The sequence below is a fragment of the Macrobrachium rosenbergii genome, chromosome 2 (assembly GCF_040412425.1).
Source record: "Macrobrachium rosenbergii isolate ZJJX-2024 chromosome 2, ASM4041242v1, whole genome shotgun sequence".
Classification (NCBI taxonomy): Eukaryota; Metazoa; Arthropoda; class Malacostraca; order Decapoda; family Palaemonidae; genus Macrobrachium; species Macrobrachium rosenbergii.
This window is the reverse complement of record NC_089742.1, coordinates 52,254,271-52,266,770: the sequence shown is the minus strand read 5'-3', so window position 1 is coordinate 52,266,770 and position 12,500 is coordinate 52,254,271. Positions and strand designations below refer to the sequence as shown.

Below are 12,500 nucleotides of genomic sequence, written 5' to 3'. Positions count from 1 at the left end.
TCGGGACGTGGTTAAAGTTTCACGGGCCGCGGCTCATACAGCATTATTCCGAGAACACCGAAAGATAGATTCATTTTCGGTGGCCTTGATTATACGCTGTACAGAAAAGTCGATTGCGCCGAAGAAACTTCGGCGCATTTTTTACTTGATTATTTATTCTTTTACTTTGAGAGGCTTCAGATATACCATGTGCATGCCATTTTTGTTTGTTGTGGTATTCTCAATGAATACCGATGATGATGTACACACAAAAACATTTATGGATGTAGATATTATGCATGTATGTGTGCGGTACTTCTTTGCAAATACCTGTGTGAGGTTGTACTCGCTATAAAAGCTATTTGTAACATAGCGGTGATTGTATGTAACCCTCAGTACTTGACTTTAGTCATATTTATGAGGGTGATCGTTTACAAACCTTCCGTCAAAATAGGTCGACGTCATTCCTCTAGAAGGGGCTTCTAGAAAAAGTGACAGCATCAAAGACAACAAACGTTTAAGGAAAACTGTTGAGATGGCTTTGTCTGTCAGTCCGCACTTTTTTTCTGTCTGCACTTTTTCTGTCCGCCCTCAGATCTTAAAAACTACTGCGGCTAGAGGGCTGCAAATTGGTACGTTGATCATCCACCCTTCAATCATCAAACATACCAAATTGCAGCCCTCTAGCCGCAGTAATTTTTATTTTATTTAAGGTTGAAGTTAGCCATAGCCGTGCCTCTGGCAACGATATTGGACAGGGCACCACCGGGCCGTGATTAAAGTTTCGTGGGCCGCGGCTCATACAGCATTATACCGAGACCACCGAAAGATTGATCTATTTTCGGTGGGGTTGATTATACGATGTACACTTGTTTTTATCAGTCGGCGGACTCGTAACGCGAGCCCCCAAAAGCCACTTCCTCCTCTTCCCGGGAGAATGATCAGCTGATGGACGATTCGGCTGGAGAATTATCGATAAACAGATTACCCAGTGGCCAGAGGCTCCATTGGCTAAATGATCAGTTCCCCTTTTGTTTTGCATATTCCCTTGCCAACAGACATTTTAACCCTTCCTGGATCTTTCTGGTTAAGTATAACTCGGTTTCGGTGTGGAATCCGTTAAAACTCGGGTGAATACTCAACTACTTCAGTCATGATGCCCTTAACAGACTGTACTCCGTTGGGGGGTAGCGCCGTCAGTACACCTCACGCGGTGCACTGTAGGCACTATTTAAAGTTCTTTGCAGCGTCCCTTCGGCCCCTAGCTGCAACCCATTTCATTCTTTTTACTGTACCTCAGTTCATATTCTCTCTCTTCCATCTTGCCATCCAGCCCTCTCCTAACACTTGTTTCATAGTGAAACTGCGAGGTTTTCCTCCTGTTACACCTTTCAAGCCTTTCTACTCTCAATTTCCGTTCCAGCGCTGAATGACCTGGTAGGTCCCAGTGCTTGGCCTTTGGCCTAAATTTTATACTCCATTCCATTCTATTCCTCAACAGACTCCAAGAGACAGTTTTACGTTGGAAGACATTTGTATATACTATTTTTGTATTGTGTGATTCAAAATGCCTTTTAGGATAATTTACCACACTATTTAATAATGTTACAAGACGAACTGATGATACGTAGTTGTAAAACACTTGCAATAAGTATATTCACCGCTTGAATTCCTCGCGTAATACAATATTGCAGCGATAATCTAATTAATATGTGTTAGGCTGAATTACTCGGAATGTGAATTCCGAAACATGTTTGCTTATTCATATGAACAGTATCTACGTGATGAAATTTCGTTTACTCAGTAAAAACACGTTGGTCGCCCCACATGTTTCTGAATTTTAGGTGAACGCGCTTTATCTGAGATAATAAACTAATTACGTCAGCAAGCCTAATTGCTTTAGGATGAGCCTTACCTTTTTGTTAATGTATATAAAATGGAATAGTGCTTGCTGAAATAACAGTAGCCTTTCAGATATCTAATTTGCAGTCTTTTTCTCAACCATTTATTGTGGTGTCATCTTATTCGTTTTTATTAGAAGATTGTCTTAATTTTGTACCTACTCAGTTGCTATTTTATTTCGACAGGTGTTAATGTATTGAAGTCCAGGTGTTAGAACCAATTTGATATTAGCTTTTTTTTTTATTTCATTTTTTTATCATTTTATTATATTTATTTATTTTTTTTACACATAAGCATGCAGACATCAGTGGCCTAATATACTGTGAAACGACGGGGTCTGATTATACTGTCCAATACAGTATTTATTGAGTTCCGGAATTTGAGTGAAATTCTAGCTTTTAAGTTAAAGATATTTTAATATATCTCTCAATCAATTTTGTTCATGTTGCCCATTATGCAGCTATTGATTCGGTGAAAAGAGGAGTGTATTCTTTTCGCCGTGATTCAGTGACTGCATTATTAGGAACTATAGAAAGGTTTTAAATGCTAAAGGCCTGCTTAGTAGATTTTCGGGGTAATAGATTCAGGTTAATAGATGTGGTTTCGTCTTTATTTTTGTTAGATGTGGCTCTCTCTTCTGACTCTTTACTCTCTCTCTCTCTCTCTCTCTCTCTCTCTCTCTCTCTCTCTATATATATATATATATATATATATATATATATATATATATATATATACATATATGTATTACATACATATATGTATATATACATATAGAAAGAGAGAGAGAGAGAGAGAGAGAGAGAGAGAGAGAGAGAGGAGAGAGAGAGAGAGAGAGTAGAGAGTTAAACGAAAAGAATCGAAACCATATCTAACAAAAATAAAGCATCATAAATACCTGGATCCATTAACCTGAAAATGTACTTAACAGGTCCTCAGCATTTAAAATATTCCTGTATTTCTTAATATTACAAAGTCACTGAATCAGGGAAAAAAGAATACACTCCCCTTTTCCCCGGAGCTATAGTTGTAAAATGGGCAAAATGAACAAAATCTGACGGAGAGAATATTAAGATATCTTTGACTAAAAAGCTACAATTTCACTCAAATTCCGGAACTCAGTAAATACTGTAGCATGCGGTATAATCAGACACCGTCGTTTCACAGTATTTAAGCCAGTGATGTCTACATGCTTACTAGAAAAATTAAAAACAATAATAAAAAAATTCAGCTAAAATCAAATTGGTTCTAACACCTGGACTTCAGTACATTAACACTTGGCGATGTCTGTAATTTCCGGTTGCTTCCCAGCTTTTAGAACTGTCACTGATATCATACCAGCGACAAGGACTTGTTGTTACGGTTATTATATTAATGATAAGAAAGTTGCTTTTGTTGTTGTTAGAGCCCAGCATTCCAGTGATTTCTTCTTATCTCTTATTGCCTTGTCTCTCCTAATTCCTCTCCTCTCCTCTCCTCGTCTTGTCCCCTCTCACCTAAGCTCTTCCATCTCCTTCATTTAGGAATTCTCTCTCAACCTTAACGCTTCCTCCCCCCCACCCCCGAACCTTCCCACACCCCTCCCCATCTTTCCCAGCCCACCACCCGGAGTCCCGGAGTCCTCTGGGGAGGCAATTATTTGCATGTGTACCGGCCCCCCCTGCTAAACTCTAGGGAGAGAACACGCCTTGTTACAGCACCAAGCCCGAGCTCTGGGAGAGCCACCGTAATGACGAACCGGTGTTGTCCTATTATTCCGTCGCCCTCGAAATTTAAATATGTATATTTCAGTTATGTCTCTCTACAACGCCTTTTCTCCTCCTCCTCCTCCTCCTCCTCCTCCTCATTCCACTCCCTTCCCTTCCCCCCGCCCTTAAGTTGTGAATTACTGATGGCCTTTCGGCCAAGGACAAGGGAAGGAAGGATGTGGTTGATTGTAATGTCATTCTGTTCTGTCTGGTTGCGTATTTCATTTATTGTATTTTATTGTATTCATATTATTCTTTTACCTTTCGGTGAAGTTCTGGCGATTATTCTGCTTTGCTTAGGGGCTCGTCGTGCTTGTAGATATGACGGACCAAAAGTTAGTAACAGCGGAAAAGGAAAAAGTTGGGTCTGTTCAGCGCTTAGGTGGGTGACCATCGAGGAATGCCAGACACCGTTGGCACATCGTTGGTTAGCACTCTTTTCCCAAAAATAACTGCTAAAACCAAATAGGAAGAAGGGAAGAAGTTTCTGGAGCTAACTCCTCTTAGGGAATACAATAAGGGGTATATATATATATATACATATATATATATATATATATATATATATATATATATATAAATATATATATATATATATATATATATATATATATATATTATGAACTGATGTAAAAGAAATGATGTAAATATATAGTAATAGCTGATAAATGAGCTCAGCTGTCACCAGAAATCCTACAAATGACTGCAATTTGTTTTTTCAGACTTAACTTCCAAAGGCAAAGACGTGATCTTTATATGTTTCCAAGTAACTAAGTAAAAAGAAAATCCATTTCATTGTGTAGCCACGCAATATTAAATAAACGAACTTGAAAAAAAAAATGGAAACCAGAAGACCTACGCAAGGAAGAAGCAAGCACAAAAAGCAATCCACCTCTGGCCATTTCATATCCTCGCCGTCATTAATTTATCCCCAGTGCCAGTGGGTGGGCGTTGAGTATTGCCGTAATGCCAGGGGCGTGGTCGTCTGGCAGAACCTTATTACCGTTGGCACAGGAGGGCGCAACAATTTTCCATTTAACATAGCGTTGTGGCCCTGTGAAAGATACCGTGAAAGGTGGCGTGTGAGAGTAGAGAGAGAGAGAGAGAAAGAGAGAGAGAGAGAGAGAAACTACTCTCTCTCTGCCACCCTGGCTGGTGGCTGCGTGGCGCTATATACTCTCACAAGGATTTTCTGGCACTCCCTCCCTGGCACTCTCCCCCTCTCTCCCTCCACCCGCTCCCTCCCCTCCCCTCCCCAAAAACACACACACACACACACACACACTCACACTCCCTCTGCGGTGGGAGGGATAAAGGTGGCAGTTTGTATCGTTTCGGAGAGATGACACGAACGAAAGGAAAAACTAAAAAAATAGGCATAGAAGAAGGCGCAGATAACGATAGGGCTTAAGGGAAGGGAGAGGAGGTAAGATAAAAATGTTCGCAGGGATTCGAGGAGTCTGGGGATGTGTCCCTCATCTTCTCCCCCTCCCCTTCCCCCTCCTCCCACCTCCTACAACCCGCCCCTTCGCACCCCCCAGATACCAATGAGTTTTGGAGGTTTATTTAGCTATGCCCACGAGTGCCATTATCCACTGTATATAAACTGGCTTTGAATGCAGGATTCGGAGAGGCACCTGCGTTCAAATTGACTCCTCTTCTTTCTCGCTTCCTTCTTTACTCTGATCGTTTCGCTAAATTTTTTCTTTCTCTCCGTTCCCGACTAATTATGGCTTTATTTTTTTTTTCAGTCGCGATAAACGAAGTTCTTAAATAGGTACTGAAAGACGTTTTAATGATTTTTTTTTATTCTGAATAATTGTTGCAGTTGCAAGTTACTTGAGTCGTTGCAGTTTGCAAAACTTTCAAGTTACTTGTTGCTCGCTACGGTTGATTGTTATACGTTGTCGTCGCAGTTGCAAGTTACTTGATTGTCGTCGCTACAGTTGCAAGTTACTTGATTGTCGTCGCTACAGTTGCAAGCTACTTGATTGTCGTCGCTACATTTGCAAGTTACTTGACTGTCGTTGCTGAGCTGCAGGTTGCAATTGCCGTACTGTTGATTGATTGTCGTCGCTGCAGTTGCAAGTTACTTGATTGTCGTTGCCACAGTTGCAAGTTTACTTGATTGTCGTTGCCACAGTTGCAAGTTGATTGTCATTGCTGCAAGTTTGATTGTCGTTGCGGATGGTCGTTGCGTTGCACAGTTGCAAGTTTACTGTCGTTACTGCTGTTATTGATTGCCACAGTTGCAAGAGTACTGCGCGATTGTCGTTGCTGCAGTTGCAAGTTACTTGGTTGTCGTTACTGCAGTTGCAAGTTACCTGATTGTCATTGCTGCAGTTGCAAGTTACTTGATGGTTGTTGCTGCAGTTGCAAGTTACTTGAATGTCGTTGCTGCAGTTGCAAGTTTCTTGATTGTCGTCGCTACAGTTGCAAGTTACTTGATTGTCGTTGCTACAGTTGCAAGTTACTTGATTGTCATTGCTGCAGTTGCAAGTTACTTGATTGTCATTGTTGCGTCTTGATTGTCATCGCTAGTTACTTACTTGATTGTCGTTGCTGCAGTTACAAGTTACTTGATTGTCATTGCTGCAGTTGCAAGTTACTTGATTGTCATCGCTACAGTTGCAAGTTACTTGACTGTCGTTGCTACAGTTGCAAGCTACTTCATTGTCGCGCTCTTGCAGATGTTTTTGGAAACTGCGTTATTCTCGGAAGAAAGAATTGAAATCGTCGCATACAGCATACATACGTTATACATACACTTGTATGTATTTATACGATAGTGAAAGAGGATTCAGGTCTTCCACTATAGCTACCTTCAGCCCTCTACCTGATTTTCGTTCCGTCTTGAATTGCAATTTTTTTTCCTGGCTTTTTGCGAATGTTTATATCACATCGGTTACCTGACTGTCGTCTGTTTCTCTCTCTTCTTTCACACGCCTTTCACATGATACGCAGCTGTTATCAATGGTAAATAAATCTAAACACCTTGAAAACCATCAATTAAACTTTAGAACGCCCGAAAAGTTGCTACCTTTTGTCTGTTTTTTTTAATTTTTTTTTAACAAACGTTTTGAAAATAACCCGTTTAAAATTTGGTTGTACCGTGACATAATTTTTTTTTATTGATAATCCGGGTTAAGAGGTGCAGGTTACTGAAGACATTATGGAGAAGTCAAAATGCAAATATATTTTTATACAAAAAAGGAAAAGATTTTTTTGAACATCATTTCTCAAGACTGTATCGCCGTGGAACTTTGAGTGAAATAAAATGGAATTAATCTTCGTGATATTTAGGTTATTTCGGGGGTATTCTTCTTCAATTAAGTCTTTTAACGAAGGGTTTTGTCGTTACAGTCCTGCTTGCAACTCATTTTCCGGTCAAGTTTGAACTTGAAACTCAAAGACGGTAAATATCTCGGTAACTGTAAATTTGCAAAGTAAATATCTCGTTAACTGTAAATTTGCAAAGTAAATATCTCGGTAACTGTAAATTTGCAGTAGATTTTAGCATGTTCTTCGTATGAAGCAAATTGAGGAGTATTAACGATAGTCAAAAAAAAAAGAAGATAAATGCCAATATCGAGAAATGGTATTAATTAAACTAAAAAAAAAAAAAAACTAAATTCTTATTAGTTATTGATACGTGGTTGTTATTTTTCTCTTTTAACCTAAATAGCCCACCCTTTCTGATGTGACCCGTACTTCATCTTAGTATTATTTTTTACAATATTAGGCAACTCTCCTCAGTAGTGAAAGAGGTAAAGACTGCTTGCATAAAATGCGTTCAAGTGGAAACAGTTGTTAAAAATTGAATATGAACTGTAATTTATCCTGTAGATTCCGAATACTCCACAGTGTATCTTGTATATAACCATTTATGTATATCCCATTTCCTCCGATGCTTGGGCTAAATGTGACTACGCATTTACGAATTACTTGTGCCCGCTCCCTTTTCTGCTTACAGTGGTCCACGCGTCACAATTCAATTTGCGATGCCTCATGGTCTCTGAGAGAGCTTATGGGTTTTGAAGAGCATAGATATTTCAGGGGTATTCATGTTTTGTTTTTCCTGTTTATTCTCTATTTTATGGGAAAAATAGTAGAAATTTTACTGATATGTTAAGGTTATCAATTTATCTCGTAAAACGTATTCTCTGGTGTGTGTGTAGATTTGTGCTTGTATATTTGCATGTCGTGATTATATAACTGGCAGGAGAAAGTCTTCGGGTTTATACATTTTTTAGTCTTAATATCTTTGCAAAAAGATTTGATAAACAAAAAGAAAATATACATGCAAGCAACACTAAACCAAAGACGTTTTTTGCCTGTTAATAAAGCAGTTCTTTAATTTTAATAATTTACTTACATTTTTTATCCATTTATTTATTGATTTGTTAATTTATTTTTTTATTTTTTAATAAGTGATCTCGTCTTTATGTATTTCCCATTACCTTCTGTTACTTCATTCTAATGAACACCATATTCTTTGGAAGCTTGAATTTCAGGTCAGTGGCCCCTGCGGGTTTATTCCATATGAGTAGGGTTCATCTTCTGAATAATAATAATAATAATAATAATAATAATAATAATAATAATAATAATAATAATAATAATAATGCACAAATATGCATGTATATGTCTACACAGCAACGAATACGTTTTACAAACAAAAATCGTAAGCAGAAGTTCCTGATCTGGATCACCGATTTCTTAGATTCTTTCAAATATTTTTCCATCCATATCTATATTTTCATAGTCAGAATTAACATGAATTTTTTTCCAGTCGGGGAAATAAGCTAATTATCATGAAACGCATGAAGCGAGGTGACACAAGTAGCTGTGACGCCAGTCAGCCTAACAACCAAGCCTTGGAATTCTTTGTTTTCTTGCCTGTTCCCAGATTCTTGTGATGATTATTTTTAGTGGTTCCATTTGGTTTGGACAAGGAAAAGATTTCACGTTACCTGCTCCATGGTCCTCCGACTTGGTTGGTTTTGGCGCGGCTTGTGCCTGATTGCTAAGGTTTGTTACAAGTTTCTTTAAACGCTTGGCTTCTATGAGGCTAGCTAGGCCCTAGTTCGAGTCTCCGGCCGGCTGATGAAGAGTTAGAGGAACTTATTTCTGGTGATAGTAATTCATTTCTCGCTATAATGTGGTTCGGATTCCACAATAAGCTGTAGGTCCCGTTGCTAAGTAACCAATTGGTTCTTAGCCACGTAAAATAAGTCTAACCCTTCGGGCCAGCCCTAGGAGAGCTGTTAATCAGCTCAGTGGCCTGGTAAAACTAAGGTATGCTTAACTTTTCTACGAGGCTAGGATGTTAAGACTGCCCTCGGCCCTTCCCATTTATCCGGACTTGTGCAGGTTTTTTATAAAAAAATATACTAGAACTTACTTTTAGAAATAAAAAAAAAAAATGAAGGGAAAGGAAGTGCTCATATTTCTCAGGCACCTTGATGCAGTAGCAGGAGGAACTGGGGTTAGGTTGGAGGAGGAGGATGAGAAGGAGGAGGAGGAGGATGTGGTGGTGGTGGTGGTGGTGGTGGACCTCTTTAAAGCTTGGCCTTACTTTGAGACCCGGACTTCCAGTAAACAGATTCCAAAGGGAGACAAATAATGAAGTCCCCAGGGTCGTAAGGACAGGGAAAGCTCGCGTCTTAAGTCATTCTTGTACGACCCGGAACTAAATCCATCGCTTCTCTTGGGCCAGTTTAGAAAGAGCATAGTAATGAGGAGAAAATACCAAGACACCATTATGTACTAGAGAAAAGGCCGGGAAGTAGTACAAAAATAGCCTTAAAATAATAATACCAGGAAGACGGTACACAGGAATAGAGTACTGTTGGGTTTGTTACTGTTTATAAGAACTGGCAGAATTTAATAACATTTCGACATAGGTAACGTAACCTGTAGGGAATCGGTAATGGGGATAAACAGGATTTAATGTATTGAATTATGGGCTGATTTAGAGAGAGAGAGAGAGAGAGAGAGAGAGAGAGAGAGAGAGAGAGAGAGAGAGAGAGAGAGAGAGAGAACCTTTATCAGACAGCGTTTTACCATTACAGTGAAAAAATAACAGAATTACAAGAGAGAGAGGAGAGAGAGAGAGAGAGAGAGAGAGAGCCGAGAGAGAGAGAGTGATGTCCCCAGGGAAGGCGCCCTTCCTTAGCCGTCTTCGTCGTCGTCGTCTGGAGTCGCTGGTGCGGCCCCTTGGGATCTTGTTACACCGTCAGCTTGCTCTGAGGTCCTTCTCTTCCTCCTCCTCCTCCTCCTCCTCCTCCTCCTCCTCCTCACTTCAGTGCCAGTGGCGTTCGCCTCTTTCTCCCCAGACTTCTTTCCTGGATGCTTAGCAGAGGCCGCGGGAGCTCTGAGCGATGTGATTCAATGGCGTTCGTTTATTTTCCCTTTCTATTTTTTTTCTATTTTTTATTTTTTTTGATACACCGGAATGAATATTGAATCGCGTCCCGTGTTTGGATTTACATGTTCCTTTTCATGTTCTGAGGAAATGAGGTGTACTGTGGGCATGGGTGGAAAAAGGAAAGGAGAGAGGTAGAGAGAAGTCTAAAGAGGAGAATCGACAATCAAGCGACCTCTCTGTGAATCACCTTTTTTTTTTTTTTTTTTTTTTAGACTTTACGCGACGGGAAATCGTGATGAGGCTAATTTGCCAGATTGTGTAGTTTATTTGTATGAAAACATTCTCCATAAGTGTTATTGGTAGGTGCTTAATTATGTTTGAATAGGCTCCTGCCCGTGTACTGTTGGGTGGACTGGTGGCGGCAAGACTTGGCTCACACGATCCTTACACGATGACCTTAGCATATGCGTGGAAATAAAGTCAGATCTGATTACACTATACACACACACACACACAAACACACACACACATACACATATATATATATATATATATATATATATATATATATATATATATATATATATATATATATATATATATATATATATATAATACACTGTATATAATACACTGTATGTCATGAATTTGCAGTTTTAATCTAGATAATTTTCGTGTGGAAAGTGTGGAGCTATAATTTTTTTGTTAGAGCAATTTTATCGAAAAGCATAGGGCACCTGTTCAGACGGATACACGTTATCAATACAAGGCAACTGAGTATTTTCCTCGCTAGTTTTTCATGTAATATATTGAGAACATTTTCTTTCTGTATTCTTAAACATACTGGTTCTGTATGAAATCTTTGTGAGCTTTAATTTTCCGTATTGATACACTAAATTTTTTTTTAAAAACTTCGTTGCAAAAGTAAACATTTTATTTTGGTATCATCAATATCTTTCTCTTTTAGCTACTGCTTGTCATTCTTTTCGTGACTCGTCCATTCTTCAAGTATTGTAAAGTAATTTTTTTGTTTCCTAATCCGTCTTTCTAGCCTGCATATTGTCGGACTAGCATATTTTCTTGTTTAAAACGCCATCTTTCCTCTGCTCAGCATTTTATGGTACAATTCCTTGCAAGGGACATTCGACAGGATTTTTTTTTCGCCACTGGGTTATATGATAATCGTATTTGCCCGCGGTATACATTGCAGACGAAATAAAGGAACTTCTGTTTAATACATTTCCTTTGTCGTTAGTCACACCACCGCTAGTCTTATAGTTGTCAGGTAATTAAGCTAATTATCTCTGCTTTGAAATACTTCCTAATTATATGTTTTTCTTTTTTTCACAGGCGGTCGCTCAGATGACGAAGAGAGCATTGGATCCCTTGATTCAGGTAAGTGCTTGCAAAATGCTTGTATTTTATTATTTTTTTCGAGACGAAAGAATGATATTCTTTCATCCCCAATCTAATTTTAATGTCAATAGTAGTGTTTACTTTTTACAGTTATTATTATTATTTATCTTACGTAGTCTTGACCCAAACGACAGGTCAGTGGAAGGAATTAAGAAATATTTTTTTGTTTTGTTGCATTTTTGCTGAAAAGATTCAAGTACTTAGAATTTTCAGGAGAAAGGATGGAAAACTGCCAAGTATCATGTGATCTCCTGAATAGAATACTTGTAATTAATACGCTGTAATTAAGATTTTTTTAAGCTGCACCAATTCGGATCGGGAGAAAATAAGAATTGGATAGTTTCTCAAAACTGATCTTCCTTTTTGAGTAGCGTGTATGCTTTAATAACTCCGTTTATCGCGTTGTGTCTGATTGCGAATGGGGTGTGAATCATTGGCAGAGCTGAGTCGTTTCGTATTTCCCCTACAGTGACTTTTTTCCTTTTTATTATAAATCCCTCATCCATTTTTATTCTCTTAAAACCTAATTCTATTTGTTTTTCACAGAGCAGGAGGAGGAGGGGGAGGAGGAGGAGGAGGAGGAGGCGCGTCATGAATATATTGATTCGCTGAGGACCCTTCTTTTATAATTCTCTATGTAAAACTCAGAGTTGGCTGGACGTTCAATCTAAATTTTTCTATGGTTTTTAGATCCCCTCGTAAATGCAATTTGGAAAATGATTGTTTTGAGGGAAACTTTTTCCTTTCCCGAAGAAAATATTTCATTTTACTAACTCAAATTCCTTTTTCCTCTTTTTTTTCCTGTAGTCGTATATATTTATTAGAAATATAGATGGAAACGCGGGAAGCTTTTGCGAGAGAAATAAATTTTCGTCATTGCAATTTTTTTTTTATGCAAAAGAATTCGGAGATGAAAGGCTGGAAGTGTGATGTAATGAAGAGATTGAATCGGGGTAGAGTGAAAGTCACTTATCAAATCCTCACTGTCTCTCTTCCTTCCTTTAATAATTTTATAGTTTAATTTCTGTGTGTGTGTGTGTGTATCTGCTCATTTGTCTCCGTTCATTGAATATATATAATAAATA

The 12,500-nt window shown here is 38.6% G+C and overlaps 1 protein-coding gene across 1 annotated transcript in view; it reads left to right on the top strand.

Moving 5' to 3' along the window:
- The window catches only part of L (zinc finger protein Lobe), a 792,548-nt gene that overhangs the window by 237,786 nt on the left and 542,262 nt on the right, over positions 1–12,500 (top strand). Inside the window, exon 4 of the mRNA XM_067117901.1 lies at positions 11,350–11,394. The gene's annotated coding sequence lies outside the window, so the exon portion shown is untranslated. The remainder of the gene's footprint in view (positions 1–11,349; positions 11,395–12,500) is intronic.